At 65.2% G+C, this 26,165-nt stretch overlaps 1 protein-coding gene across 2 annotated transcripts in view; it reads right to left on the reverse strand.

The window, feature by feature from the left end:
• CSTB (cystatin B) overlaps positions 1 to 26,165 on the reverse strand; it is a 449,713-nt gene that overhangs the window by 323,414 nt on the left and 100,134 nt on the right. The gene's annotated exons all lie outside the window — the stretch shown is intronic.

Consider the following 26,165-nt stretch of genomic DNA (forward strand, 5'->3'; position numbering starts at 1 on the left):
TGGCGCCTGCGCCTGCGCCTGACGGGCCTTGCTGGTGTCCTCGCCCCCGGCGGGTGAGCACACTGTGGCCCTGATGTCCGCCGAGGCCGATCACCCTTTTGTCTTTTTCTGTGCCTTCGGCGACCTGCTTTGGTGAAGCGCACATTTGGTTTCTTGTTTGTTACCGGAGCTACATGTGCGTTTGGGTTACGGGTCCCCTGTCGGGCACGTGGGCCCCTCGTGATTTCTCCCGTTCTCCCTGGGGGCCTCGGGGAGCAGACCCTCCTAGTTGCCGCGGAGGCCCGTCCTGGCCCTTCGTGTGGAGGACGACCCCTGCTCCCAGGTCGGGGACGCCTCTTCCGTGCTCTGTCGTGGGCCCACCTTTACGTCACCAGGTCATCCCGAAGCAGCGCGTGGGAGTCCATCTGCTCTGCGGTGCAGCTCATGTCTCCTGGAAATGCCCGGGGACGTGCCCCGCAGCAGAGTGGTGTCCAGCAGCCCAGGAGCCATCACCACGCAGCCGGGTGCCCTCGGGAAGTGGACCCTGTGCCTGTGCCCGGGCAGCCCCTGGTGCCGCCGGGAGCCCCCACGCGCCTGTACCCCTTCAGGGGTCTCTGCGCGGGGCGTGGGTGATCTCAGGACACAGATCTGTGCCATGGGGCGCAGAGCCCGTGCTCGGGACACGACAGGCTGACCAGTCCCCTCCCGCGGTGCTTCACGGGCAGGGCAGGTGAGCAGAGAAGGAAGGAGAACGTAAGGAAAAGCCCCCCCAGCAATGCTCGCGAGACCGGGCGGCATCCGCGCAGCTCTGTGCTGGCCGTTGTGGACCCTCCGGGACCTTAATAAAGGATGGAGCATCTGACCGCCCAGTTCAGAAGGGCGCGTGCATGTCCTGCGTTCCTAAAATCCCACGGCGGTGATGAGGCCACGTGCCGGAGCCCGGCGCACTCGCACCCGCTTGCCTCGCTGACTGCCCACGCGGGAGGGTCAGGCGGGAGGACCAGGCGGGAGGACCAGGCGGGAGGACCAGGCGGGAGGACCGGCGGGGGCCCGGGCTCGGGAAGTGCACGTGAAGCGGTGGGAACGCCCGGAGGGTGGCCCTGGCAGACCGGAACCAGAGGGAGTCCAGGTGTTTATTTGTGGACAACGATTGAGCGCCTCCTGCATGCCCAGCACTGTTCGGATCCAATGGGGGGGCAACAGGTGGATGCGACGTGGCCGGCTGTGTGTCAAGAACGTTCCAGATGGAGGCCAGCAGGAATGGCCGAGAGGGAGTTCAAGGGCCACGGAGGTCACGGGTGATGTGCCTGCTGTCCTTGGCAAGGCTGTAGATGGGGGGCCCCGGAAACTCCTGGACACCCCCCAGGCCGGGGACATGCCTGTGGCCCAGACCCTTCACCCCTCGTCCCTTCCCCTGCAAAGCCCAGCTCCCCGTGCCCCTCAGCCCTTGCCTCAGCATCACCCCACGGGGGGTTCCTGCACCCCCCGGCCTGCTGTCGTGAGCTTGCGGCCCTGCCTACCCGTTCCTGGTTTGTCGTGTGCCCTCGGCATGGCCCAGGGGCTCCGGGAAGGCAGCCGCCAGCGTCCCCAGGGCCAGGCGGGAGCCCCGGCAGTGGTGAGCTCAGCATGAGCTTGCCGCCCGCCCTGCGTCACGTGGGGCCCCCGGTGCCCGCCCTCAGCGCACCACAGGGTGGCTCCAGCTCCTCCTCCGTTTCTTTTTTCAGCAAGATTTCCCTGGGAAGCACGTTTTATTCATCTGTTTTCTATCGACTTCATTTTTTTACAGCGGTCTTAAGTTCTCAGCAAAACTGAGCAGAAAGGGGCAGGGGGCACCCGGGGGCTCAGCGGTTTGGCGCCACCTTCAGCCCAGGGCGTGATCCCGGGTCCCAGGATCGAGTCCCAGGTCGGACTCCCTGCATGGAGCCTGCTTCTCCCTCTGCCTGTGGCTCCGCCTCTCTCTCTCTGTGTCTCATGAATAAATAAATTTAAAAAAAATCTTAAAAAAAAAACCAGTAAGTACAGAGGTTTCCCGCAGCCCTCCTCTCCCTGCCACATCCCGCACCCGCGCTGTGTGTGACCCCAGGTGAACCCGCACCCACACGTCGTCATCACCCGGGGCCCGCAGGGGAAGTGAGGTCGGCGGGGGTTGGGTGACGACGCACCCAGCACTGCGGCCCCTCACGGGTGCTGGCCCTGGGAGTCCTCCCTCCCACCCCCGGCGCCCCAGCCTGCCCCATCCCCGCGGCTGTGTCTGCCCCAGACCATCGCGCAGTGCGCAGCCCTCCTGCTCTGGCTGCCGTCGCCGGGTCACCTGCCCTCATGGTTCCTCTGGGTCCCTGGAGGGGGGGGCAGCTCCCCCTTAGTGCTGGGTGCACTCCTGCTGCCCGCTGGGCCATCTCCGTCCGTGCCCCTGCTGAGCGGCAGCGTGGGCGCCCCAGGGCCCAGCCGTCCCGCAGAGAGCTGCCGTGGACACTGCGTGGGTGTCGCGTGGACACCAGGGCCGAGGTTGCAGGGCGCCCGGAGGAGCGCGGGTGATCCTGGGAAGATGCCACCCACTGCCCTCCCAGGAGGCGGCCCGTCCCGCAGCCCCGCCAGTGGTGAACCAGCGCCTGTCGCCCGTCCTCGCCACCGGAGCCGTGGCCTGGGGCCTGGGTGGCGGCCGTTCTCAGAGGCCGTGCGTCACCCATGTCTTTGTCGCTGTCTCCCTGACGGCCTGGGACGCGGAGCAGCTTCTCATATACTCGCATATTCTTCGGCGAAGTGCCTTCTGGATTGTTTGCCCAATTTAATTTTTTTTTTTTATTTATGATAGTCACAGAGAGAGAGAGAGGCAGAGACACAGGCAGAGGGAGAAGCAGGCTCCATGCAGGGAGCCCGACGTGGGATTCGATCCCGGGACTCCAGGATCGCGCCCTGGGCCAAAGGCAGGCGCCAAACCACTGAGCCACCAGGGATCCCTGTTTGCCCAATTTAAAGCCTGATGTTTATTTCCTTGAATTTGTAAAAGTGGTCGTGGGGGTCCGCATCTTCTCCGATGTTTCGCGTGCAGCCCTTTCCCCAGCGTGTAGTTCGTCTCCCGGGGGTGGTGGTCCTGGCACAGCCCGCGTTCTCCCTGCCAGCGACTCTAGCTCACCAGTCCCGTCCCACGGGCCGTGGCTGCAGGGTCGTCTCTAAAGAGGCATCACCGCCAGGCCCGCCGCGGTCTTCTCTGTTGTCTTCTAGGAGTTTTATAGTTTGCCTTTTACATTTATGCCTGTGACCTGCTTGGAGTTGATTTCTGTGGATTTTGGGGTATTTGCCTGTGGAGACTGGGTGTTCCGGCGCCGGCTGTCGGATGGGCGGTGTTCCCCCCCACTCCCACCCCGCCCCGTCCTGCCTCTGCTCCTTTGTCAAAGTCGGCTGGTCGGGCCCCGTGGGTCTGTGATCTCCTGCTCCGCTGTCCCCGACCCCGTACTGCTGGGAGTTGAGGGCCCGGGGTAGTTCTCGGGGCCGGGGAGTGTCAGCGTTGGGACTTCGCTCCTCTTCAAGGTGTCGTGTGCATCCACCTTGTGCCCTGCAACGTTGCTGCAATGGCTCACCAGCTCTAGGAGGGGTTTTTGTTGACTCCTGGATCTTCTCGTTGAAAATCGCATCATCTGTGAACACAGACGGTTTTGTTTTTTCCTCCCCAAACCCTATACCTTTTGTTTTCTTACCTTATTGCATTAACAAGGTTAATTCAGCATCGTGCGAGATTTCCCGCACGATGCTGAAAAGGAGTGGGGAGAGGGGCCATCCTTGCCTTGTACCTGGTCTTAGTGGGAAAGCTCTGAGTTCCTGGCCGTCAAGTATGCTTTGTAGGCATTCTTCGTCAGGTTGAGGAAGTTCCCCTCTAATTTCCTAGGAGTTTTTATCATAAATTGGTGTTGGGATTTCTCAGATGCTTTCTCTACATCTGTTGATACTGTCATGTGATTTTTTTTTCTTTAATCTGCCGATGTGATAGATTCTCTCTGATTTTTTCTATTTTTATTGGTGGTTTTTTTTTCTCTCAGTGATTTTATTTTTTTTTTTTTTTTTTTTTTTTTTTTTTTTTTTTAAATTTTTATTTACTTATGATAGCTACAGAGAGAGAGAGAGAGAGGCAGAGACACAGGCAGAGGGAGAAGCAGGCTCCATGCACCGGGAGCCCGACGTGGGATTCGATCCCGGGTCTCCAGGATCGCGCCCTGGGCCAAAGGCAGGCGCCAAACCGCTGCGCCACCCAGGGATCCCTCTCTCAGTGATTTTAAATATTCGCTGCACTGTCCTCCTGCTCGTGCTGGTGTCTGAGGACTCTTTGGAAAGTCATCTTTGCTCCTTGGTTGGTAAGGTGGTTTTTTTCCTCCAACTTCTTTTAAGACTTGATCTTGATCCTGATTTTGCGCAGTCTGAATGCGGTAGGCCTAGTTGTAGGTCCTCGGGGTATTGCCTGCAGCGTGCTCTACGCCGAGGGCAAGATTTTGCTCCGGGGCCCCGGCTTTTGCCCAGCCGACCAGCAGTGTCTTCTCTGTGTCCCACTTGTGCAGGAAGGTCGTGTGGCTTTGGTTCTTGTAGGACCTGGAAGTGCTCCCTGGTGCCGACTCCTTCCTCTGTGTGAGAAAGGAGTGGGTGGGAGCCAAGGGAGGGGCCGTGCTGGCTTGAGAGACGCGCCGCAGCTGTGCTGTGCTGTGTGGTGGGTGGGAGGCGGATGCTGTGTCCAGGGCCAAGTGCTCCCGAGAGACGGGAAGCCGGAGCGCCGGACATCCTGCTCCAAGGGGCGGCTGGGGGTCCACGTCTGACAGCTGGACCCGTGAATGAATGGTGACAGGCGCACAGGCTGCCCAGACTGTGGACTCGCAGAACCGTGAGCAAATAAAGTGAAGTGTTTTTTGTTTGTTTGTTTTTGTTTTTTAAATTTTTTTATTTATTCATGATAGTCACAGAGAGAGAGAGAGAGGCAGAGACACAGGCAGAGGGAGAAGCAGGCTCCATGCACCAGGAGCCCGATGTGGGATTCGATCCCGGGTCTCCAGGATCGCACCCTGGGCCAAAGGCAGGCGCCAAACCGCTGCGCCACCCAGGGATCCCTAAAGTGAAGTTTTAAGCCACTAAATGTGGGGGTAGTTTGTTACTCCGAAGAGGTAAGGGGTCGAGACCCGCCCAGGCTGGGCCCAGGCCTGTCCAGCGAGCATAGGGTGTCCTGCGCCACGGGCTCCGTGCCTCTGGCTGAGCCCCAGGGGCTGTGCAGGGCTATGGTTGCTCGTGTCGGGGCCGAGTCCCCCGCACAGGGCCTGCCGTGAGGGGTGCAGTCAGCACTGGTGGGCTGAACAAGGACATTGAGCGCGCCAGGACCTTCGCAGCCGCCCCCGATGAGCCTTTCCCCCCAGTCTGACCAGACGGCACGGGCTGGGATCTGGAGCGGTCTCTGGGGAGACTGCAGCCACCTGCACACCCAGGCGGGCGGCCCAAGGACGTGGCTGGGGCGGCTGGGTGCAGGAGAGGCCTGAGCTCCGCAGGGCGCAGCGGGTACGGGCGGTCTGCAGCTTCAGGAGAACATCAGACCTTCCCAGGGGATGGGGGGCAGGGGCGTGGGAGGGCGGGGGGCTGAGGCCCTGAGGCTCAGGAGGAGGGAGAACAGGAGGGGGATGGCCAGGCACAGGGTGCTGGGCGGCCGGGTGGGCATCAGGGCTGCACTGCACTGGGGTCACCCCGCTGCAGCTCCGGGCCGGCTGCCCTCCTGTCAGGTTTCCTTCTTTCTTAAACATTCTCTCTTTTTTATTATAGTAAAATACACATAACAAAGCTTATCGTTGTAACCATCCTGGAACGTACCCGTGAGTGGTGCTGAGTCCCCAGCGCCCACCTCCAGGATCCGTCCCTACCTCCCAGCCCCCAGCCCCGCCCTGCCCCCCCCAGGGTACTTTCTGTGTCTGAATCGGCCCACATGGTGTTTGTGTTCCGTGACGGGCGTACGTCCCTGAGCATGAGGTCGTCCGGCTTCATCCGCGTTGTAGCAGGTGTCGGGACGTCCTTCCTCCGAGTGGCTGGATGGTTCAGCGTTCCGTTTGTCCAGTCGTGTGTTGATGACCCCAGGTGGCTTCCACCCTCAGGCTTTGTGTGTAACGAACATACCAGGTGCCTGACCGGCCCTCTGTGGCGGGTGCAGAGGTGGGATCCATCCCTACCTCACATGGTGGCTCCCATTTTCGAGCCCCCTCCGCCCCGTGCTGTTGTGCCCAGTGGCTGCCCCATTTCGTGTTACCGCCAACGGCACAGGGTCCGACTTCGGCACCTCCTTGCCTACGCTTGTCATGTTCAGATAATCGCCCCCCTAGTGGGTGTGAGGTGGTCATGGCGGTTTCTTGCTGGACCTTGTCTATGGTGTTCCTTCCCCAGGCAGCCGCTCTTGGCCCGGTGGGTCATGTGTCCGTGGTTTTGCTGTCCCCGCCCACCAGCCGTTCTGGACACCAAGTGACCTGGAGCCCCAGCTGTGACCTTGTGCATATCCTCATTCATCGGTTGTTGAGCGGCTGCCGCACGTGGGGCCTCGAGCTAGACCGTGGGTGCACAGCAGGACCCGGAGAGAGGGGTGCTCGGGAGCAGCGTTGCCGGTCCTCTGGGCCTGCAGAGACCCGGTCAGGAAGGCTGGCTGGACGCATGTCTGAGCCCACCCTGGGTGTCAGTGTCCAGGGAGCATCCACAGCCGGTGCTGGAGCCTGCAGGGGCAGGGGTGGGACTTGGGGGGAGGCGTGTGCGAGGGGTCAGGGGGTCACCAATAAAAGCCCAAACCATTGTCCATCCAAGAGAAAAAGAGGTTTTAGTGAGGAAGCAGCGTGCTAGGTATTTGTGTGCTCGGGGTCCACCCGTGTGTGAAGAGGGGCTTCGTACAAGCGTCCCCAGCAGGGCAGGCCCGGCCCCCACCACGTGCACGTGCCGTGAGGCTCCATCGGGCCCCAGCCCCATCCTCCCCCCGTGCACACAGGTCCTCTGGGGAGCCGCCCGGGGAGCCACAGGCTCCCCCGTAATCACCGGGCGCCGCCAGTCCACGCTGGTTGCCCGGGTGAGACCCCACGCCCGTGGCCGCCAGCAGCACCACCCAGGACCCAGGGCGCCTCCTGTTCCAGGGGCAGTGTTGGTCACTCAGTGCCGGACTCTTCTACTGGCGGCGTCAGGCAGATGACGGGACTGCCGTGGCCGCAGAGAAGGGAGGTGAGAACGCTCGCTCACAGGGCTCGCGAGGGTGGGGTGTGGGCATGCCGCTGGGCGGGCGTGTGTATGTGGTGTGTATGCGCGTGGACAGCTAGGTGTGCTCGTAGGTCCTCGTGTGGGTGTGTGGTCGTGTGTGCGTGTGTGTGCCTGCAGGACGTGTTGCGTACGCGTGCAGGCTTGCAGGGATGGGAGCGTGCACGGGAGCCCCTAGGAAGGCGTCGGGCACTGTGGGTGCGGCACGGGTGCGTGTGTTCATCGCTGTACAGTATGAGTTTCCTTCTTAGAAAGCGGCGCGGCCGCAGGGAAACAAGCACCAGCCAGGCCTCCGGAGACCCGACCGGTGCCCGGCACCATAGACCACGGAGCACCGGGCTGGGGGCGGCCAGGGAGAGGCAGCGTGGATGCCGCTTCTGGCCACGGCCCTTGCTGTGTGACAACGGGCCGGCCTCCTGCCCCACCTCCACCTTGCTCAGAGAAGCTTTGAGCAGCTCCCGGGACCCTGGCTCTCCACCTGGAGGGCGGAACTCGGGGGGACTGGGCGTGCTCAGCGGGAAGCCAGAGGAGGCCTGACGGACACGACCCACACGAGTGTGGGGGCTGCTTTGGAGCATCTGTGATTTGTGGGACGAGAGCTGAGGTCCAGGGTCAGTGGCGCCCACGGTGGTGGCCGGCCTGCCCTGTCCACGGGCTGCCACAGGGGTGTCCTCAGCAGTCGCCTGCACCCTTCCGTCCACGCGGTCCTGGGGGGCAAGCGGGGAGGCACCCGCATCGGTGCTCTGAGAACGGAGGCTGCAAACGCAGAGGCGCTCCGCGGTCATAGGCGTCCCACGTCCACTGCTGAGCGGGGCAGCCGCCAAGACCCCCCGCAGGGAGCCCCTGGGGTTTGCCGCGGGGCTGTCCAGGTCTGCTCTGGGCTCGCAGGCCTTGCTCTAGGTGTTGGTCGGGCTCAGGGCGCGGCTCACGCTCCCCCTCCTCCTTTAGCCTCTCCGGAACCTTCTAGTTCCCAGGCTCCCGTTGCTCACGTCAGCCCGTTTTCCCCAGGCGTGCCCCAACGTGCCGGGCGCTGTCCATACCTGGTCTCCCTGTCTCATCGCTGCACACCTGTGACAGGTGTGGCGCCTTCCTAGGGCTGCCGGTGAGGCCCGCACAGGTAACAGTTACACGGCACGGTCGTCCCCCCGAGTGAGCCGTGAGGGAGAATGTCCCACACTCTCTTAGCTGCGGGGCGTTTGCTGGCGGCTCCGGGGCTCCCGGGCCTGTGGAAGCATCTCCCGCTGTCTGCCCGCATCCTCCCTGCCTGCCCGCGTCCGCGTCTCCCCATATTAGGGGGACACCGGTCCCCGTGGGAGGAGCCCGCCCCGGTGACCTCCGTTCAGCTTCGTCCCATCCGCAGAGACCCTGTTTCCAGACCAGGCCACTTCCCCAGGTACGGGGCTGGGACGCGCTAGTGTGTTCACACAGGCACTGGGATCTCGTTGAGGGAGCAACGGAGGCACCAGGTGAGAGCCCCTCCCCAGCCATGGCTCCCAGACCCCCTGGGTCTTGGTGGTGGGGGCTGGTGTGCTGCCCTGCCCTCGGGTCCCGTCACTCAGGCACGCACGTCGGCCACGCAGTCAGGACAGGGGCCGTGCTAGGGGCTCCCGTGCACCCGCTCATCGCTGCGCACCTGCACAGGCATGTAACGTCCTGCGTGCACACGCACACGCACACACGCCCGCACACCTACACGTGTACCTGTGAGCACACCTACGCCCCGGAGGACGCCCACCTCCCAGGCTCACGGGCCTTGGGTCCACTCAGAGTCTCCCAGAAACCCCTAGCGCCTCTCGGAGGTCCAGGCCCAGGCCTCTGCCCTGGGAATACGGGGCCACGGGGCCCTCCGTGCACAACGGCCCCCAGCACCTGGCCGTCCGCGGCGTCCCCGCGTGTGGCCCCCGCATCCCCACTCCGCCTGCGCCCGTGTCGCCCGAGCTCTTGGCTGCAGGGCAGTCTGTTCTGCGGGGAGAGCAGCAGGGACATGGGAAAAATCCATGGAATCGTCCTGGGAAAGTGCTAACGTCACTGTGTTTTTTTAATGATCTCGTCAATGTTTTCTGCCCCGTTTTCTCGCTTCCCTGCACTTCCTGGTGGGGCTGCGGTCAAATAGCAGAAGTACTGAAATATTCCTCCCGCGGCGTCTCGTGGTGCTTCTTGTCTGGCCCGAAACAGGAAGTTCCGTGAAACGTGTCTCCAGGAGTCTCTGTGTCCACCTGGGGCGCCGTGCACATGGCCGGGGTCCCACGGGCGCCCAGACCCTCCGCTCCGGCCCGGGGGGAGGTGGGCGCCCGTCTGTGTCACGTCCTGGGGAGGCCGCGGCACGCCGAGTCCCGGAGGCCCGCGTGTGCGGGCGGGGTGGGCAGGGCCGCTCCCCTGCCGTGTCTCCCCGGCCGTAGGCGCCGTCGTGTCCTGCATCCTCACGGACGAGGTCCTGCAGCTTTAGGGCCACCCAGTGAGCTCCCTTGAACTGGATCCCTGTCTCTGCAGCCCCGTTCTGGGGTGCTGGGGGCCAGGGCTTCAACGTGCAGGTTTAGGGGGACCCAATTCAGCCCATTAGACCGTCTTTGTTAGGTCCCTACAGAGGCGGAGGTGAAGCCAGGAGCCGTCCTGAGTCAGAGCCCGCCTTCAACGGGACAGTGGGTCCTGGGGCGCGTGAGGGGGACCCTCCCGGAGCCTCGAGGGCAGGACCGCGGCGGGGAAGGACCCACGCTCCCCACTCCGAAGGTTTTCAGGGGGCACATGGACTGTGCCTTTTAATTTCGGAAAATTCACGCACGAGTTGCCTACCGTCGGGTCGGGTGGCAGTGAGGACAGTCAGCACCGTCCGGTTCCGGGACCCTCGCCACCCGCCCAGCTGCCCCCTGCCCGCCTCCAGGGGCTCCTCCAGCTGTGGGCACGGGCCAGGCCTGGACGGGCCACGGACCGGGGTGCCTTCTGTCGCGGCTGCCCCTGCCCATGGGGCCCCCAGCCGCCATCCTGACCGCTGCTCCAGAAACAACCGGAGACGGGGCCCAGGGAGTTACGGGGGAGGGTGTGCTGTGGGGGCGACAGGCCGGGGTGATGGCTCTGGAGGACGGGGTGCGCCCCGGGGTCGCCGGCAGGGCAGGGCGAGCACCCGGTCCGTCGGTCCCGAGCGCCTCCCGGCCCAGACAACCCAGGGTGCCGGCTGCGGAGCCTGTGCCCGGGTGCCCCTCGGTGTGGGGGCGAGGGGGTGCCCGGCCTGGGTCCCACCGCCGGCTGCTCCTGCGGGGCAGGGCCTGCACGGGGCCGGAGCCGGGCGGTGACGCAGGCCCCACAGGCCTCAGCTGGCCCCGGTGGAGGAAGTAGGTCTGTGGAGCCCAGCAGGGGATTTTGGGGGGGATTTCCAGCCGGGGACCAGAGTTTATTGAAAGCACTTAATGGGTCTCAAAGGTTTGTCCCTTATCAAACGGGTCACCTTGGAGGAGAGCGCGGCCACCGCATCCTCGGGCCCCAGGCTGGGCCCTGGCGTGGCTGCAGCGGGGGGGCCCGGCTCCGAGGACGGGCCATGGGAGCCTCCCCAGCGCCGCGCTTCCTCCGGGTCTGCGTGGTTCCTTCTGTGCGTCCCCTGTGCCAGGGGCCCCGGGGGGCCCTGTGACGTGTGTCGGTGAGGGGGCTTCCTGGGAGTGTGCCCCCTGCCCCCGCCACGCCAGCGCCACGCGGAGCCCCGACACCTGCCCCGTGGGTGTCCGCGAGGACCTGGACTCTGGCTCCCGCCCAGCCTGGGCCCCCTCGCTGGCTGAGCCAGGGACGCCCGAACCCAGCGCTGCCGGCCGGGGAGGGGGGGCCCGCACCCCCCTGCTTTGTGAGGCTCCCGGGAGGCCGGGCCGGCCGCGAGGGTGGGCGGCGGGGAGGGCGGCCGGCCTGGTGGAGGGGAGCGGGCCCCCCGCGTTCCCGCCTGGACGTGCTGCCGGAGAGCGTCCTCCCCTCCGCGTTGGACCTGACGGTGCGATGTTTGCAACTTCTCCTCAATGAAGGGGGTCGCGGGGGCGCCTGCTGGCCCCAGCGCTGAGCGTCCGACCCCTGGTGTTGGCTCAGGCCGTGACCTCGGGGTCGCGGGGGGAGCCCACGTCTAGCTCCGCGCTCAGCACCAAGCCACCGCGTCGGCTGGAGAGTCTCCCCCTCTGCCCCTCACCCCGGCTCGCGCGCTCTCTGCTAAAGAGTTATTTCTTGAAAACTGATAATAATAAATGGAGTTACAAAGCACATTCTGGTCTCCGAGACTTTTTCCTCGGAATTTCCTAGGAAACGGGGCTGCAGGCTGCGGGTGCGGGCCGCCTCCAGCCCAGCCGCGGCAGAGCAAGGATCCCAGGGGGCTGTTGTCTCAGGATGCTTTCGGGCCCCTGTGGTCCTGAGGGCCTGACCCCAGGGCCTCCCGCTGTGGGGCCTGGCAGGAGGGTCCCCAGGGCCTTCCCTGGGGGTTCTGTGGGGAGATGCCCTGTGCTGGGAAGCCCCACTCGCGGGCTGCTCGGGCCGTGGCCGTGGGGGTGGTGGATGGCGGGAGTTCCCACGGCACCTCGCCTCTGCCCTCCTGGGCTCGGGCGGTGGCCCCACGGCAGCTCGGCCGCCTCTCGGGGTGGGGGTACCGCCAGGCTCTCGAACACGGGCTGGCCTCTTGTCGGGTGGGTGGCGCGGGCGGCCAGCAGGGGACGGTGGGCTCGGCTCTCGGGGACGGGGGCTCGGCTCTCGGGGCCAGGGGCGGCGCAGGGTCAGGCTGAGCTGGGCTATGCTTCAGTGTCGGGGGGCACCACCCAGGCCCCCCTGCCATCACCACGTGTGTCACGGCCCACCTTCCCGCTGACCTGAGGTGGTGGGAGCACTCAGACGGGGCTGTGGGAGGTGCTGGGCACAGTGGGGCTCCCGGGGCCCCCCTGGAGGTGTCGGGGCCACCCCTGCCCTGGCCCCCCGTGTCTCCTCCTCCTGGACGCTTCTGCAAACCCAGGTGCCCGTGGCAGCAGCAGCACTCAGCTCCTCCGACCGCCCCGACCTGCGGCCCCCCTTGCCTGTGCGCCCCCGCCTGCCCTGCCTCAGCGTGGCCCCTGCATTCGCCGTGTGTGGCGGGGGCGGTTCCCCTCACCTGCCCCAGGTCCCCCCACCAAACCTCAGCCAGGCTCCTCGAATCTCCACACGCTGTGAGCCCCTCAACCTCGGCACCCGGTGCAGCCGCATCCACCCGTGCCCCTGGCCCGGCCCCCGACGGGCGGTGTGGGGGTGCGCGCCCCGTCTGCTCTGTGCAGGCACCTGAGTACACGTGTCCAGCCGCCTGCCCCGACTGCTGCGTCCCCGAGGCCGCGGAGCCCTGCACCGAGGACCACGCGCTGTCCCGTCTGGGGGAGCACAGACCCTCGCGGCCGCCTGGACGTCTGCCTGCAAATCCTCCGGGCTCAGCCCCCTGGGAGCCAGGCTCACAAAGGGGGCTCCCCGGGGGCCACGCTCCCTGCCCGACCTCTGCGCCACGGCGCGTCCCCATGTGTGAGGTTCCCGAATCTGTCATCCTAGTCTGGTCACCACCACGGAGGGGACACCTGTGGCCCAGGCCCTTCTGTGCGTCCCTTCCTGGTGCTGGGCCACTGGCCCCACCTGGCGGGGCTCTGCTGGAGGGGCCCCCGAGAGGGAAGCCTCTGTGAGGGGCAGGGGACATGCCGCCCGTCCCCAGGGGGCTCTGGCCCGGGCCATGGCAGGGCCACCTGTCCTCAGAGCCGGGCCCTGACTCGCTAGGACTCACCCTGGGGCGCCCGCTCCCGGGAACCTGCCGCCTCCACCCCTCCTGGGCTGGGGCCCCCAAGCTTGTGGGGGGTCAGGGGACACGTCAGACCCCCAGCCCCGGGAACGGCGTCTTCCAGCCACTCGCCTGCCCCACACCCCACAACGTCAGGTCCCCCCGTCCCCACCGTGTGTCCCCCGACCCTGACACCGAGACCAGCCGCAGCCACACCACGGCCTGACTGTGCCCTGGGCCTCTCTGCCGCCGCAGGACCACAGGGTGTCCCCCAGAGGGCAGTGAGGCCCGTGGGGGCTGGGACACCCTGGGGCGGGCGGATGGGTCCCTCGGAGGGACCCCGCGGGGAGACACCCAGACTCTGCAGGGGGACACAGTGCTGGACTGACTCCTGTGGGTGGAGGGTGGGGGGTCCTGACCCCAGGGCCGCGTGCGCCAGGAGAGCTGGGGGCCCTGCTGGAGGCCGCGGGTGGGCAGCAGTCGCCCTGCTGACCCCGCTCCCCTGGCCGAGCTCCCCGCGGCCTCCTCCAGGTTTGGGCCGCGCCGAGGGACGGAGCACAGGCCACGGGCCGCGGGTGGGAGAAGTGGAAATGAGCCCTGAGCGCAGCCCGGGGCGGGGGCGGCTGACTCGGCGTGTCCCGGCCCGCGTGGGCCCCCTGGACCTCCGAGTCTGCGGCCGCGGCCTCAGGAAACATTCAGGAAGTTCTGGGCGCCGGGGCCGCGGGCCTGAATTTCAGGATGACTGGGCTGGCGGCAGAAGCGCCCCCTCCCCAGCCCGTGCGGCCCGGGACGGAGCCCCCGGGGGCCAGTTCCCCTTTCGCCGGCCCCCCCACCCCGTCCCTGTCCCCGCTCGCTGGCAGGCAGCTTTGTGCGGCCCCACGGGCGGGGCTGACGGGGGTGACATGACCGGGGTTTCTGGGTCAGGACACGGGGAGATGGCTGCGACCTTCTGTTGTCGGGGCCGCCTCTGGAGCCACCGTTACCTTTGCCAACCGCGGTGACGTGCATGTGCCACCAGACGTAGCACGGGGACCATTTTCGATGCTCTCAGCACCTCCACGCGGTGGGGCAGCCGCCCCCCCATCCACGTCCAGGACACGGTCCCCCCCCCGCTGAGCCCTGTCCCCGTGGGACGCCGCCTCCCCGCCCCCCACCCCTGCCCCTGGTGCCCCGTCCGTGCTGTCCCTAGGCCCTTGCTCCCCTGGGGCCCTCCCGTGAGTGACCACGTCGCCCTGTTTGGCCCCCGGGGACCGGCTCGTCCCCCTGGCACCTTGTCCTCAAGGCTCATCCGCGGGGCAGCAGGTGCGGGGCGGCCTCCTGGTCGGGGCTGACCTGTCGTCACGCCGACGGGCCGCAGCTGGCTCAGCCCCTCTTCCGTGGGCGCCCACGGGCCACCCCCACATCCTGGCCGCCGTGGGTGACGCTGCTGTCGACGGGGCTGTGCGGGCCTCCCTCTGAGATCCTGCTTTCACTTCTTTTGGATAAACAACACAGGGGGGGGATCTCTGGGTCTGTTTTCAACATTTGAGGAACCGCCGGAGCCACCCACGCCGTCCCCTGCTTTCGCTCTGCCGCGGCGGCCGTCCTCAGGGCTGCGGGCCGTGGAGACCGTGGCCCAGGGTGCGAGCACCTCCGCGTTGCCCGTTCCCAGCAGACGTGCACGCGGCCTCCGAGGCTGTGACTTGGAAGCTGTAGGCGTTTGGATGCCTCTCCTGGGAGAAGGAGAATGTCCTCACGCCCCCTTGCCCTAGAACATTCTGTGGGAGTTCCCACGGGGACGGCTCTGCTGCTCCCCATACGCCTCCCGGCTCCACGCGGGGTCCGCCAGCTTCTCTGCGCCCGGACTCAGTTCAGGAGGACGACCCCTTGGCCCGGACAGGGACCGGCACCCTGGGCCTCGCCCCCCACACCCCGCCTGGACCTGACCCGGGGCCTGACTCGCCAGCCGCCCCCTTCCTGGAGGGCGGGTCGAGGGGGGCTGTTCTGGGCCTTCTCTGCCCTTGGAGGTGCTTGCCGGTGCCCCGGGGACGGCCGGGCCCCCACCGTGTAGGGCAGCCCCCCGTGTCAGCACCTGCGGACCAGCATCCGGTCCAGAGGCTCCCCGAGCTCCGGGCGGAGCATCTCTGGCCAGGCCCCGCGGGTGCTGCGGGCGCGGGCGGCCCCCCACTCTGGCCTCCTGGCCGCGGGGGCCGGGACCACTTCCCCTGCCGGCGCCCAAGTGAGCCCCACGGGGCGCCCCGGTCACCCACGCGGCGGCTCCCGGCCGACGGCGGGGGTCCCTCCCTGCTTTCACCGGCTGGCTGCCCCCGCGAGGAAGAGCCTTCCCTCCGCTCCCCTTCTTCCCGGCCTCTTCCGCTTTCCTCGGTTTAGTGTCTTTCTTAGATTCACTGCGACCTCTCTCTGGAGGCTGCGTGTTTACTCGTCCGGAGTGTCGCAGCGCGGAGCCGAGTGGAGGTGCAGCCGCCGGGCTGCCGCAGCTGCGGTTCCAGGTGGCCGGCGCCCCCCTTCCCGCCTCCCCGGGCCGGCGCACCCGCGTCTCCGTCCCTTCGGGCGACGCTTCCCAACCAGTCCCGGGCCCGGGCGCACGTGGCGGCAGGTGCTTTCTAGGTTATTTGTGGGCCCAGCTGCGGGCAGGCGGAGGTCGGGGAGCGACCGCGGAGGAACCTTGAAAGCACCGGCGACGTTTGCACCTTCAGCACCGTCAGGAGGACCGTTGGCCTCGCTCGTTGTCTGGGTCCCCTTTGTCTTATTCTGAAACTCTCGGTTTCTAAGAATGTCACCGTATTACTCAGTTGCGACGTCTCCCGGGGTCCCTGGCTCGGCACCTGCCTCCACCCGCGGGAAGGGCCACCACCCCAGGGCACACGCGCTTGTGTCAACCTGCCTGTTGCCGGTCGGGAGATTCTTGGAAACTTAGCTCTGCTTCCTCAAAATACCAAGAGTCCCACCTTGCACGTGGACTTTGTTCTCTCAAATCTTAAAAATATATCGAAAATGTCAGTGTTTTCAGGCAGCGCCCATCAGCCCACCCTGGGGCGGGGGCTCCGTGGCGTCCCGGGTGGCCTGGGGCGGGCTGCCCACCGCTCCGGGCCTCAACTTTCTCACCTGGGAGACGGGGAGAATAAGAAACTACGTCCGGAGGTGCCTCGAGTTAGGGCAGGTTAGGCCAGGGCTGCAGGTGTGCCGTCCGCGCCCCGCGCCCCAGCCACGGTCTCCACGGCCGCGTGCTCACCGGGGTTGGGGGGGACCCAGTGCCAGGACGCAGGAACGCGTGGTGCACCGACTTCACCGCGCCGCCCGGGCCGCCGGCGCCTCCGCCACACCTGCCGCCCTGTCATCACAGGCCCCGGCCCACCCGGGGTGCGGGGGGGGGGCACGACCTCCTGGTGTGGGGGCACCGTGCAGACGACGCCTCCTGGAACGGCCCAGGGTCAGCAGCCTTCTCACCACCCCGGGCTCCCGGCTCCGTGGGCTCTAAGCAGGGCCAGGCCGCGTCCCCTCTGCTGGGCCACCCCGGGGCGTCTCCTCCCCACCCTCCTGCGCGCAGAGCTCCAGACCCCGTGGGCCCTGCCCCGCAACCGCCCTCTGTCCCTGGCCGGCCCTCTTGCCTTCAGAGTTGGGGTCACCTCCAGCTGTCGGGGCCCGGGCACCCCTGCTTTGCCCCATGCCCCTCGCTGACCACAGCTAGTCCACCCCCCACCCCCCGCCTCGGGCCCTCGCCCTCGTCCCCAGAGGTCACCGCATGGCTGCCGTCCCCGTAGCAGAGGCCCGAGTCGCGGACGCCCCACGCCCTGCCCCGGGAGCAGCCGGCGGCCAGGGGCCTCGGGAGCCCGTGTCCTGTCGGGCTGGTCGGGCCTGGTTCTGCCAGGCCTGGCCTGAGGCCCGCTTTTCCTCGTTGACTGTGCTCTGGGAATTTCCTGGTCAGGCTCTTTGCCACAGACACAGCTCCTGGGGAAACCCCGTGTGAAAGTGGAGTCACCCAGGTCAGCAGGGAGAGTGCTGGCTACGCCAGGGCCCTGGGGGGACACCGGCCGCCGTCGCGGGAGATGAAGGCGGGCACTGCCCACACCCAGGGTGGAGCGTGTGTCCAGCTCGCACTCTCGGAGGCCCGGCCCTGGAGCCATGCCCGGCCCTGCCTGGACCTGGGACCCCTCTGAGCTCCGCGGCTCTGCGCTCCAAGCACCTCTGTGCCCCAGGGCCTTTGCACAGGCGGTCCCTGTGCTTGTCATGGAGGGCCGGTGCAGGGAGGGGCCTCGCAGAGTGTGGCTGCGCATCATGGTTCCTTTGGATGGAAGCCAGTGAACAGCAGCACAGACGCCTCCAACCTGAAGAGAGCAGAGATAAAGGACGTCGGGGCCGCGGGAGAGGGACTTGGCGGGCCAGCGTTGGGAGGGCTGCTGTTAGGGGCTGGGACCAGGCGGCCCTGCAAGGCTCCGGGGAAGCAAGGATGACAGGGAGGAGGGGCCGGGCATGCCTCCCCCAGGGACTGTCCCCCCAGCAGGGTCTCCAGGGGCTGCCACACCTGCTGGAGCCCAGGACGCTGGAGCCCAGGACGCTGTCCTGTTTGCCCTGGCACCTTCCCCAACCCCACGCACACCTGCTTCTAGGCCCCTATCTGCAGGGGCCTCTGGTTCCCGGAAGGCCCGCAGACCCCGTTGCCCCAGGAAAGCCCTAGAAGGCATGAGGCCGAGGGTCGAGGGTTGAGTGCCCCCCTTCCGTGGGGCGCCGTGGGTCCCGGCCTGGGGGCGCCCCCTCTGCTCCTCCGTCCAGGGATCCTCGCCTCCCCCTGGAGCCCGACGGCCAGCAGGGCGGCCTCAGACTGTCGGCCTCAGGAGGAAGAAATCCCCTTTCCTCCTCAGGCTAAAATAAGCCTCATGAAAATGTCGGGAGGGAGCGGGACTTTGTCGGGACTTTCCTGGGAAGCAGCAGGGGGACTTGCCCTGACTTTTCGTTTCTCCATGTGGGAGCCTGACCTTGAGACAGGCCGGACTGGGAGGAAGTGAGCCGTTCTCGCGGAACCTTCTGGGTGGCACCGTGCTGGGGCGGGAAGCTGGCGTCCTGCCGCCAGGGGTGGGGACTGCAGCCGCCTGACTGCCTGGGAGCGCCCGCCCCGGGCACAGCCCTGGACCGCGGGGTCACTGCGGTGGGAGGGGGCACCACGGCCTGGCACCCCCGCCCCTGCGCCTGCCGGACTCGGGCTCCTGCCCTGGAGGATGCCGGGGGCCAGAGCAGGGCGGACGCCTTCCGGCCCCACCGGGCAGCGCAGCTGGGGCATTTCTGGGCTCGCTCCACACCCACCTGAGGTTGGCCGCGGGTGGGACGCTGCCCGGTGCTGGCCCTGGAGCGCTGGGCGTGGAGTTTCCCCAGCGGCCTGGAGAAAGTCAACACAGGTGGGGCTTGCCCGGAGGAAACGGTGTCCGGGCCGTCTGCTGAGCGCAGCGGGACTTCCCACGCCGCGTGGCCTCCGGCCAAGGCTCACCACTTTCTCCAGGCCAGTTGGCAGAGGCCTGGATCTGGGGCCGGCGTTCCCCGAAGGTTCTGAAAGCGATCGAGGCGACGCGTGCAATCCCGCGGATGTTCTCTGTGCCACGGGAGCCTGCATTTTAAAATACACACCACGGAGAATTTCGTGACGCGTGTGTTAGCACAACAGTAGACGTGAAAGTGGGAAGAACCCGCACCCGCGTCCCCACTCGGGCTGTGGGCAGAGTGCGCAGCAGCCCGGTGGGCTCCCGGCTCCCGACTCAGCAGGCCACGCAAGGTGCCCACGGGGCGGGTGCAGCCTCGGCCGACTGGGTGGCGGCAGAACCCCATGCCGCCCGGGGGTGGGGGGCCTCCCTGGGGGGGCAGGGGGGCTCCATGTGCAGGCCAGCAGCGGCACGCAGGATCCTGACCGCCCCTCACGTGAGGGCCGGAGAAGACGGTGCTCCAGGGCTGCCACGATGAGGCCGGGGACCCTCCCCCAGGAAGCTCAGCGGACACGTCACTGAGTCGCATCTCCAGGATCCTTCTCCACGTGGGGCGTGGTCCCAGGAGCGGCGTGGGCGGGGAGCACTCGGGGCGGACGCCACATGGTCGTCCTGGAAGTCCGCCCGCCCCGGCCCTTTGCCGACCGTGGCACATGGGCGCGTTGCCCTTCCACCAGAGTCCTGTCCACCCCAGGGCCTCTCGGAAGCGGCTGCACCCAGTGACCTGGGGTGCTGCTCCCCACAGGCGCCCCGCTCCACGCAGCCCGCTCCCACCGTTCCCGGGCTCACACGTGCCCCCTTCGCCTCCCCTCCTGACTCAGGCTGCCTGCCTGCCCCGTGGGAATAACTCCCTTGTCCCCAGCGGCCGTGTCAGGACGCCAGCTGTGCACATGTGTATGCTTGTGTGTGTGTGTGTGCACGTGCGTGTTGGAGCCCACACAGCCTCGCATGCACTCCCTGGGCATAGTTCAGGGCGGTGCCCTCTGACCCTGAGGACCCCACTGAGCAGGGGAGAGCTGAGAGCTCGGCGGAGCAGGGGTGCACGGTCAGTGGAGCCTGCATGGACCCCCAGCGCCCAGGGGCCTGTCCACCTGCCCCGCGGGGAGAGCAGGCCTGAGTGGCTTCCTGGGGCCCGAGGGCCGGTCCCGCAGAGGCCGGTCAGACGTGGCTCCCACCCCAGTCGTGCCTGCACTTGCCTGGGCCTGCAGGTCCCCGCTCCGTCATCGTTGGTCCCCACAGGCGAGCGCCCTCGCCCTGGAAGCCTTGTCTGCAGGGGGAGCCTCCGCAGGGCGGCCCTGCCACCGTGTGCACCCAGCTGTGCGCCCGGGTTTCCTTGCTGGAGCCTTGGAGGGGAGGCGCTGGTGTGGGAGTGGGGATCCCGTGAGACCCTGCCTGGGACTCCAGGAGTAGGGGCGTCTCCAGGGGGAGGGGAAGGGGAGCTTGGGCCTGAGGGCGGGGCGGCCGGGGCCGGGTGCCCAGGTGCTAACACGGAGCCGCGAGTGGTTTCCTGCTGAGTGTCTGGCGTGGAACAAGTCAACTCTGCAAGAGGCTGCGGATGAGGCCAGTGAGGAGGACTCGGACTCATCACCGCAGAGTCGAATGGGGGTCCTGGGTTACATGACACTTTCCCCCCCGCCCCCGACTCAGCCGGTAGTAATTTGAAATCACCGGGTTGGTGCCGACCCAGGACGGGGTGAACACGGGGCCGTGACCTGCGGGCGCAGGGCTCCTCCCGGGGACGTGGGCTGCAGGGCAGCCTCGCCAGCACGTCTGGACCCGAGTGTGCGGGGGTCGTGGGCGGGAAGCCCGGGGGCCGGCGCCCTGGGGGGTGGACCCCACGGGGGGCCTGGCTGGAAGAGGGTGGCCTCTCGCAGTTCAGGGTCTGCAGCTGGAACTGGAGGCGAGAACTCCTCTCGGTTTTGTTAAGTGACGGTGTCCTCGGCTCAGGGGAGATGCTCGTAGTCCTTGCCGACGGCCGCACAGCATCTCGGGAGGGAAGGCACCGTGTCTGTGATATTTGCTGCTGAATTCTTCACCTGTTCTCGTTTCTAGCTTATCCTGACCCCCAAATACGGACGAACCAGCTCCCCTGGGCCCCAGGACCTCAGCCCCACTGCCTGGCAGGCGCGCGGCCTCCTCGGAGGGGCAGGGCAGGATGGGGGGCACGCTCTGAACGGCCCGCGCCCCGCCTCTGCCCGGGGTGGGCACCGGACCCAGGAAAGCCCCCGGCCCTTCCCCGGGAGTGTGGGTGGTGACCCGGCCCTGAGAGCCCAAGCAGAGGACTGTTGAGAGCGGGGTCGGGGTCTGCTTGACCTTTGCCCCACGGCGCCTTCCCGACCTCTGGGCACGCACCTGCAGGTCCCCGCAAGTCCCCACGCTCCTGCCGTTGCGCCCACCTCTGCCGACCCCGCCCGCTCGGGCCTCCCACCACGGGAGCCGCTGCTCCCGGGGAGCACATGGCGCGGGTGCCTGCCGCCTTCCTGCGTGTGTTCCTTCCCGGCTCGCGTGACGGCCCGCTCCCCACGCGTGTCGGCGCTGCTGGCGCGGACGGGGCTCGGGGGCAGCGTGTGGTGACGGGACACGTTGGCCCGGTGGCCGCTGCGTCGGGAGAGTCGCGTCTATATGTCGCCTGACGTGGCGTCGTTCCCTGTGCTATATTTAGGGGGGTTCCGTTTTCGTAATGAAAGGAAGCTTTCCATCTTTCTGTGGCCGAGAAGGGTTTACGCGAGATCGAAATAGCTGTTGAAGAAGCAAGGAAGATCGGGTTAGGCTGGTGTTTTCCAAAGACAGCGCTGACCCTCTTCCTGGTTTCCCCGGCGGACGCTGAACCTTCCAGATGGACTTCTAGGACTGAGTCTGGCATTGTCTGTTTTGCCAAGAAAGCAGCCGTTTGCTCCCTGTTTCCATGGGGTTGGACTCGACACCCTCATTTCAGCCCCAAAGTCCTGGAGCAGCTCCGTGCCCAGCCTGGGTGCCGTGGGCCCCGGGGGACCCCGGCCATGACGCCCACAGACATTTTCAGGAGAGGTGAGAGGGTGTCCTCGGGGGCCTTGACGTGCACGCTCGCTTTGACTTCTGATGCCGTCGCCTCCGTCAGCGGATGCTGTTCCCGGCCACCACCTGGCACCGTCTCCCCGGACACGGTCATATCGCCGGAGTGCGGGTTCCACTGGCGACAGTTAGGGACCAGCGGCGTGACCTCCGGCCTCGTCTACACTGACGGCTGTGCCCTGGCTCTTCATTAAAGTGAACTCCCCTGCACGCTCCAAGGTCCCTGGTGATTCCCTGACGGGAAACATGACAACGCAAGCGAACCGAACCTCCCAAACACTCAAATCACTCTGATTTATCTAATCCACGCCCTTATAGCAAATCAGGGTCCGCTTACATCTTCTGCTACTGGTTTACAGACTTAAATTATTTAAGGTCTCTTGGCTTTAAAGTCACAACTCTCACAGAAGTAGCAGGTGTTTGCCACACAGGAGTTTAAAGGTAACCAACGGCAGCACGGCTGACCTGGGGTGTCGTCCCCGCGAGGCCTCCGTGCGGTCGCGGTGCCCGCCATCGAGAGGTAACCATAAGGAGTTTTTGTGAACCGTAAAGCTGAGCGTTTTTATCATGAAAACACGTACTCAGTTATGCCCCAGGGCCTTTGTCTTCTAAGTCGTGGTAGATGATACGTAGCATGAAGTTGACCATTCCAGCCATTTCTCAGCCCACAGCTCGGTGGCACGGAGCACATTCGCGCTGTTGTGCAGCCGTCCCCACCGTCCACCCCCAGAGCTCCTCGTCTTTCCAACCTGAAACCCCATGTCCCATGAAATACTGACCCCCCATCCCCAGCCCCCCACGCCCACTGACTCTCCTGGTGTCTGTACTGTCCACGTTGCACTTATCCATCCATCTGCTGGTGGACATTGGCTTGTTTCCTTCCACTGTGCAGCTATTGGGAAGAGCGCTGTGTGAGCATCAGTGTGCAAACGCCCACTCACTTCCTGCTTTCATTTTTTGGGGGGCCATATGCCCAGAAGTGGGATTTCTGGATAATGTGATAGGTCTTTGATTTCCCACCCCATTTTCCACCATCGTATGTTCCCACCCATAGCGCACAAGGGTTCCAACGATTCCTCGTCCTTGCAAATGCTTGGGTTTTGTCCTTTGTTTTTTGTTTTTGTTTTTTCCATTTAAAGCTCTTGATTTTATTTTTGTGTATACACTTTAAAAAAATGAATAGATTTTATTTTTTAGGGCAGTTTTGGGTTTAAGAGACATCGAGTAGAAAGTACAGAGACTTCCCAGATACCCTTTCTTGAGCCCTTTGGTTTTCTTGGTTTGTGTTGTTATTGTTGTTTTCATCAGAGCTGTCCTGAGGAGCATGAAGTGATGGCTCATCTGGTTTGGGTGTGAATTTCCTTAGGGATTAGTGATATGGAGCATCTTTTCCTGTGCTTATTGACAGTTTTTATATCTTCCTTGGAGAAATGTGTGTTCAAGTCCTTTGCCTATTTTTATTTATCTTTTTTTTTTAAGACTCTCTCTGTTTGGCAGAGGGAGAAGCAGGCTCCCTGCGGACAGCCCGATGTGGGACTCAATCCCGGATCCCAGGATCATGACCTGATCTGAAGGCAGACACTCAACCACTGAGCCACCCAGGCATCTCTGCCCATTTTAAAAATCAGGCTTGTTTTGGTCTTTGTTGGCCACTAGGAGTTCTTTGTATATTCTGGATATCAGCCCCTTATCGGATCTATGGTTTGCAAATCTCTTCTCTCACCCTGGGGCTGCCTTTCCCCCTGCTGACTATGTCCTCTGATGCATTACAGTTTTTAATTTTGATGCAGGTCCAATTCACTTATTTTTTCTTTTGATGCTTGTGCTTTTGGTGTCACATCCAAGAAATCGTTGCCCAATCCAGGGTCAGGAAGCTTGTCCCACACTCTTTCCTCTACCAGTTTTGTGGTTTAAGCTCTCGCATTTAGGTCTGGGTCCAGCGCGAGTCAGTTTTTGTACCTGATGTGAGTTGACGGTCCAGCTTCATCCTTTTGCACCTGAATGTGTTTGTGGGCTTTTTCTTTTCCATTTTTCTTAAAAGACTTTATTTATTCATGAGAGACACACAGAGAGAGGCAGAGACACAGGCAGAGGGAGAAGCAGGCTCCGTGTGGGGAGCCCGATGTGGGACTCGATCCCAGGTCTCCAGGATCATGCCCTGAGCCAAAGGCAGATGCCCAGCCGCTGAGCCACCCGGGTGCCCCTGGTGGGCTTTTTCAAGAAGAGTTCCTCACTTTCCCACTGGAGATTTCCCTGTGTTCTTGTTTTGCTTTGCCTCTGGCTGCAATCCTGGTGGATTGTGCAGCTGGGGCTGAGGGAATGTTTAATCAAGGCCATCTGTTCAACCTTGGCTTGAATTTGCAAGCAACACACTTGAAGACAGACATGCAGAACTACTTGATAAATCTCAGCTAAAAACAATAAAAATTCGCATGCAAATGGAAATCAGACAATGTGAAAGTCTTCGTGGAGGCGTGCCCCATGGCGAGGTGAAGGGGGATGAGGGCATGAGCTCTGGCCCAGTTGTCACTGTGGTTGCTCCCACTGTGGTTGCTCCCCAGTTGCCACTGTGGTTGCTGGCACCCGCCCTTCCATCTGGGGAGCCAGCAGGGCTGCCGTCCTGTCTTGTCACTGGGTCACTGTCCCGGCCGGGGCTGGGGTTTGCTGGCCTTGGGACCTTCCGGGTGGACCGTGGACCTCTCTCGTCCATGGGCCTGGGTCATGCTTGTCTTATCCCTGCCCTCGGCTGTGAGGATGTCTGTGCTCGCATGTGCCCACGTGTGTGGACGTGGTGAGCATCACTCCCAGCCTCCACCGTCTTCCCTCCCTCCCGAGTCACTTCCCCTGCCGGGCCCGAGGCTCCTTGGGGGTCAGGGCTCTGACTGCTATCCTTCCTGTCCCCGTGCGCGGCTGGTGCTGCTCTGGGCATGTTCCTGGTGTGCACCACACATGGGGGACCTCGGTGGGGCCCGTGTGGACCCCGTGCACCCGAGAGAGCCGAGCCCTGCCCACGCACGGGACCTGCACGCACGGGACCTGCACGCACGGGACCTACACGCTGCCTGCCAAGCCAGGGGCACCCACCAACCTGGACACTTGAGCACAGCGAGGACAGCCTGAGTCGGGACTCGTCTAGGAAGGCTGAGCCCCATGCAGCTCCCTGTCTGGGTTTGGCGGGTGAGGAGGGTGAGTCAGCAGGCTCAGGAGTGCTTCCTCCGTGAGGGATCGGGGATGTCCCTCAGCCAGGAGACCAGCACCAGCCAGTCCCCCTGGGCCCGCCGGCCCTTCTTGCTTGGCCGGGAGTCTGGCCGGGGCCCTGCTGGGCTGCCTGGTGGCTCCCCGGTGGCTCCCTCCATGACGGATCTGCCCGGGGCTCAGGTTACCTGGAGTGGCCACACGATGCACGGCTTACATCTCTGGGCGCCAGCGCTTTCTGGAGTCTCTGGGGAGTGGACGCCACCTGTGGTCCGGGAGCCAGGGTGAAGCTTCGGCCCCTGGGAAGGAGGAAGCCCTCCCCGCCTTGGACACAGAGCTGAGAGGGATCCCCCGACATTGGCCTGACGCTCGGTGCCTGAGGGCCCCCAGTTAACAATGTCACGCGAAGGAACGCAGCGCAGGCCCCAAGGCACCCGTGGGCTGGGGTGGGTGGGCTGGGCAGAGGTGCCTCGTCCAGGTGGGGCTGCAGTGAGGATACTGAACACGCGGGCTGTGCTCTGACCCTTTGCAAGTGACACCACGGTGACACCACGCTTCACCTCCGCGGCCACAAGGGTGCAGGTCACATGCTCGTTTCTCAGAGGAAGGCAGTGGCCGCAGAGGTGAGGGGGCAGGGCTGCGTGCACTCTGCAGCCTCAGCCTCAGCCGCCCCCCAGCCGGAGAGAGCCCTGGCGGCGTCTCACACCAGCTCTGTGGCCAAGGACACCACGACAGCCTCCCCGGCTGAGATGTCAGCTCCGAACCCGGCCGTGCACAGGTGCCCTCTGGGCGTCGGGCCTGAGGCCTTGAGTGACCTGGGGCGAGGGCTTCCCCTCGTCCCCTCGCCGTGGACTCTAGGTCCCAGGGGCTTGGCGACGTGTTGGGGTCTTAGGATCACTACCCACGCCCTCCGGGTCATGCGGCCCGAGGGGACGGCGTGGAGCTGTGTCTCGGGGCCTCGGGTCGAGGCAGCTCTTCCACTGCCCAGCCATAGGTTCCTGGCGGGGTTCCTTGTCCCCCACGGGGCTCGGTTCCATCCCAAGGCACATGGTGGCGGCCAGCTGGAGGGGTGGGCCGGGGGAGGGTGACCCTTGCTCACAGCGGCCGCCCGGGGGCTTGTCGTGCCCACCCCTCTCTGCCCTCTCTGCTCACTCATCCGGCTCTTTCTCAGAAACTTCCAGCAGCTGCAAGCACAGCCATGGCACCCCCAGGGCCTCCCAGATGCACAAGCTAGGCCGTCACAGGGCCAGGCCGGGCCCGGTGGCCACCAGCCTGCTGTCCAGAAAGGATGCCGAGAGTGGCTGCAGCAGCTGGCATTCTCTCCTGTCCCCAGAGAGTCCCAGGAAAGCCCCAAGAGGAAGGGAGCTGTCCCGGGATGGGTCTGTGAGTGCCTCCTTCTTGGCTTCTGGTCTGCCTCCTACCGCGGGGCCTCCCCTGGCCCCTGAGTCCTCTCCGGCCTGCAGGAGAATGCTCCAGACCCGAGGGACAGT

Source organism: Canis lupus, chromosome 31 (assembly GCF_003254725.2).
Source record: "Canis lupus dingo isolate Sandy chromosome 31, ASM325472v2, whole genome shotgun sequence".
Classification (NCBI taxonomy): domain Eukaryota; kingdom Metazoa; phylum Chordata; class Mammalia; order Carnivora; family Canidae; genus Canis; species Canis lupus.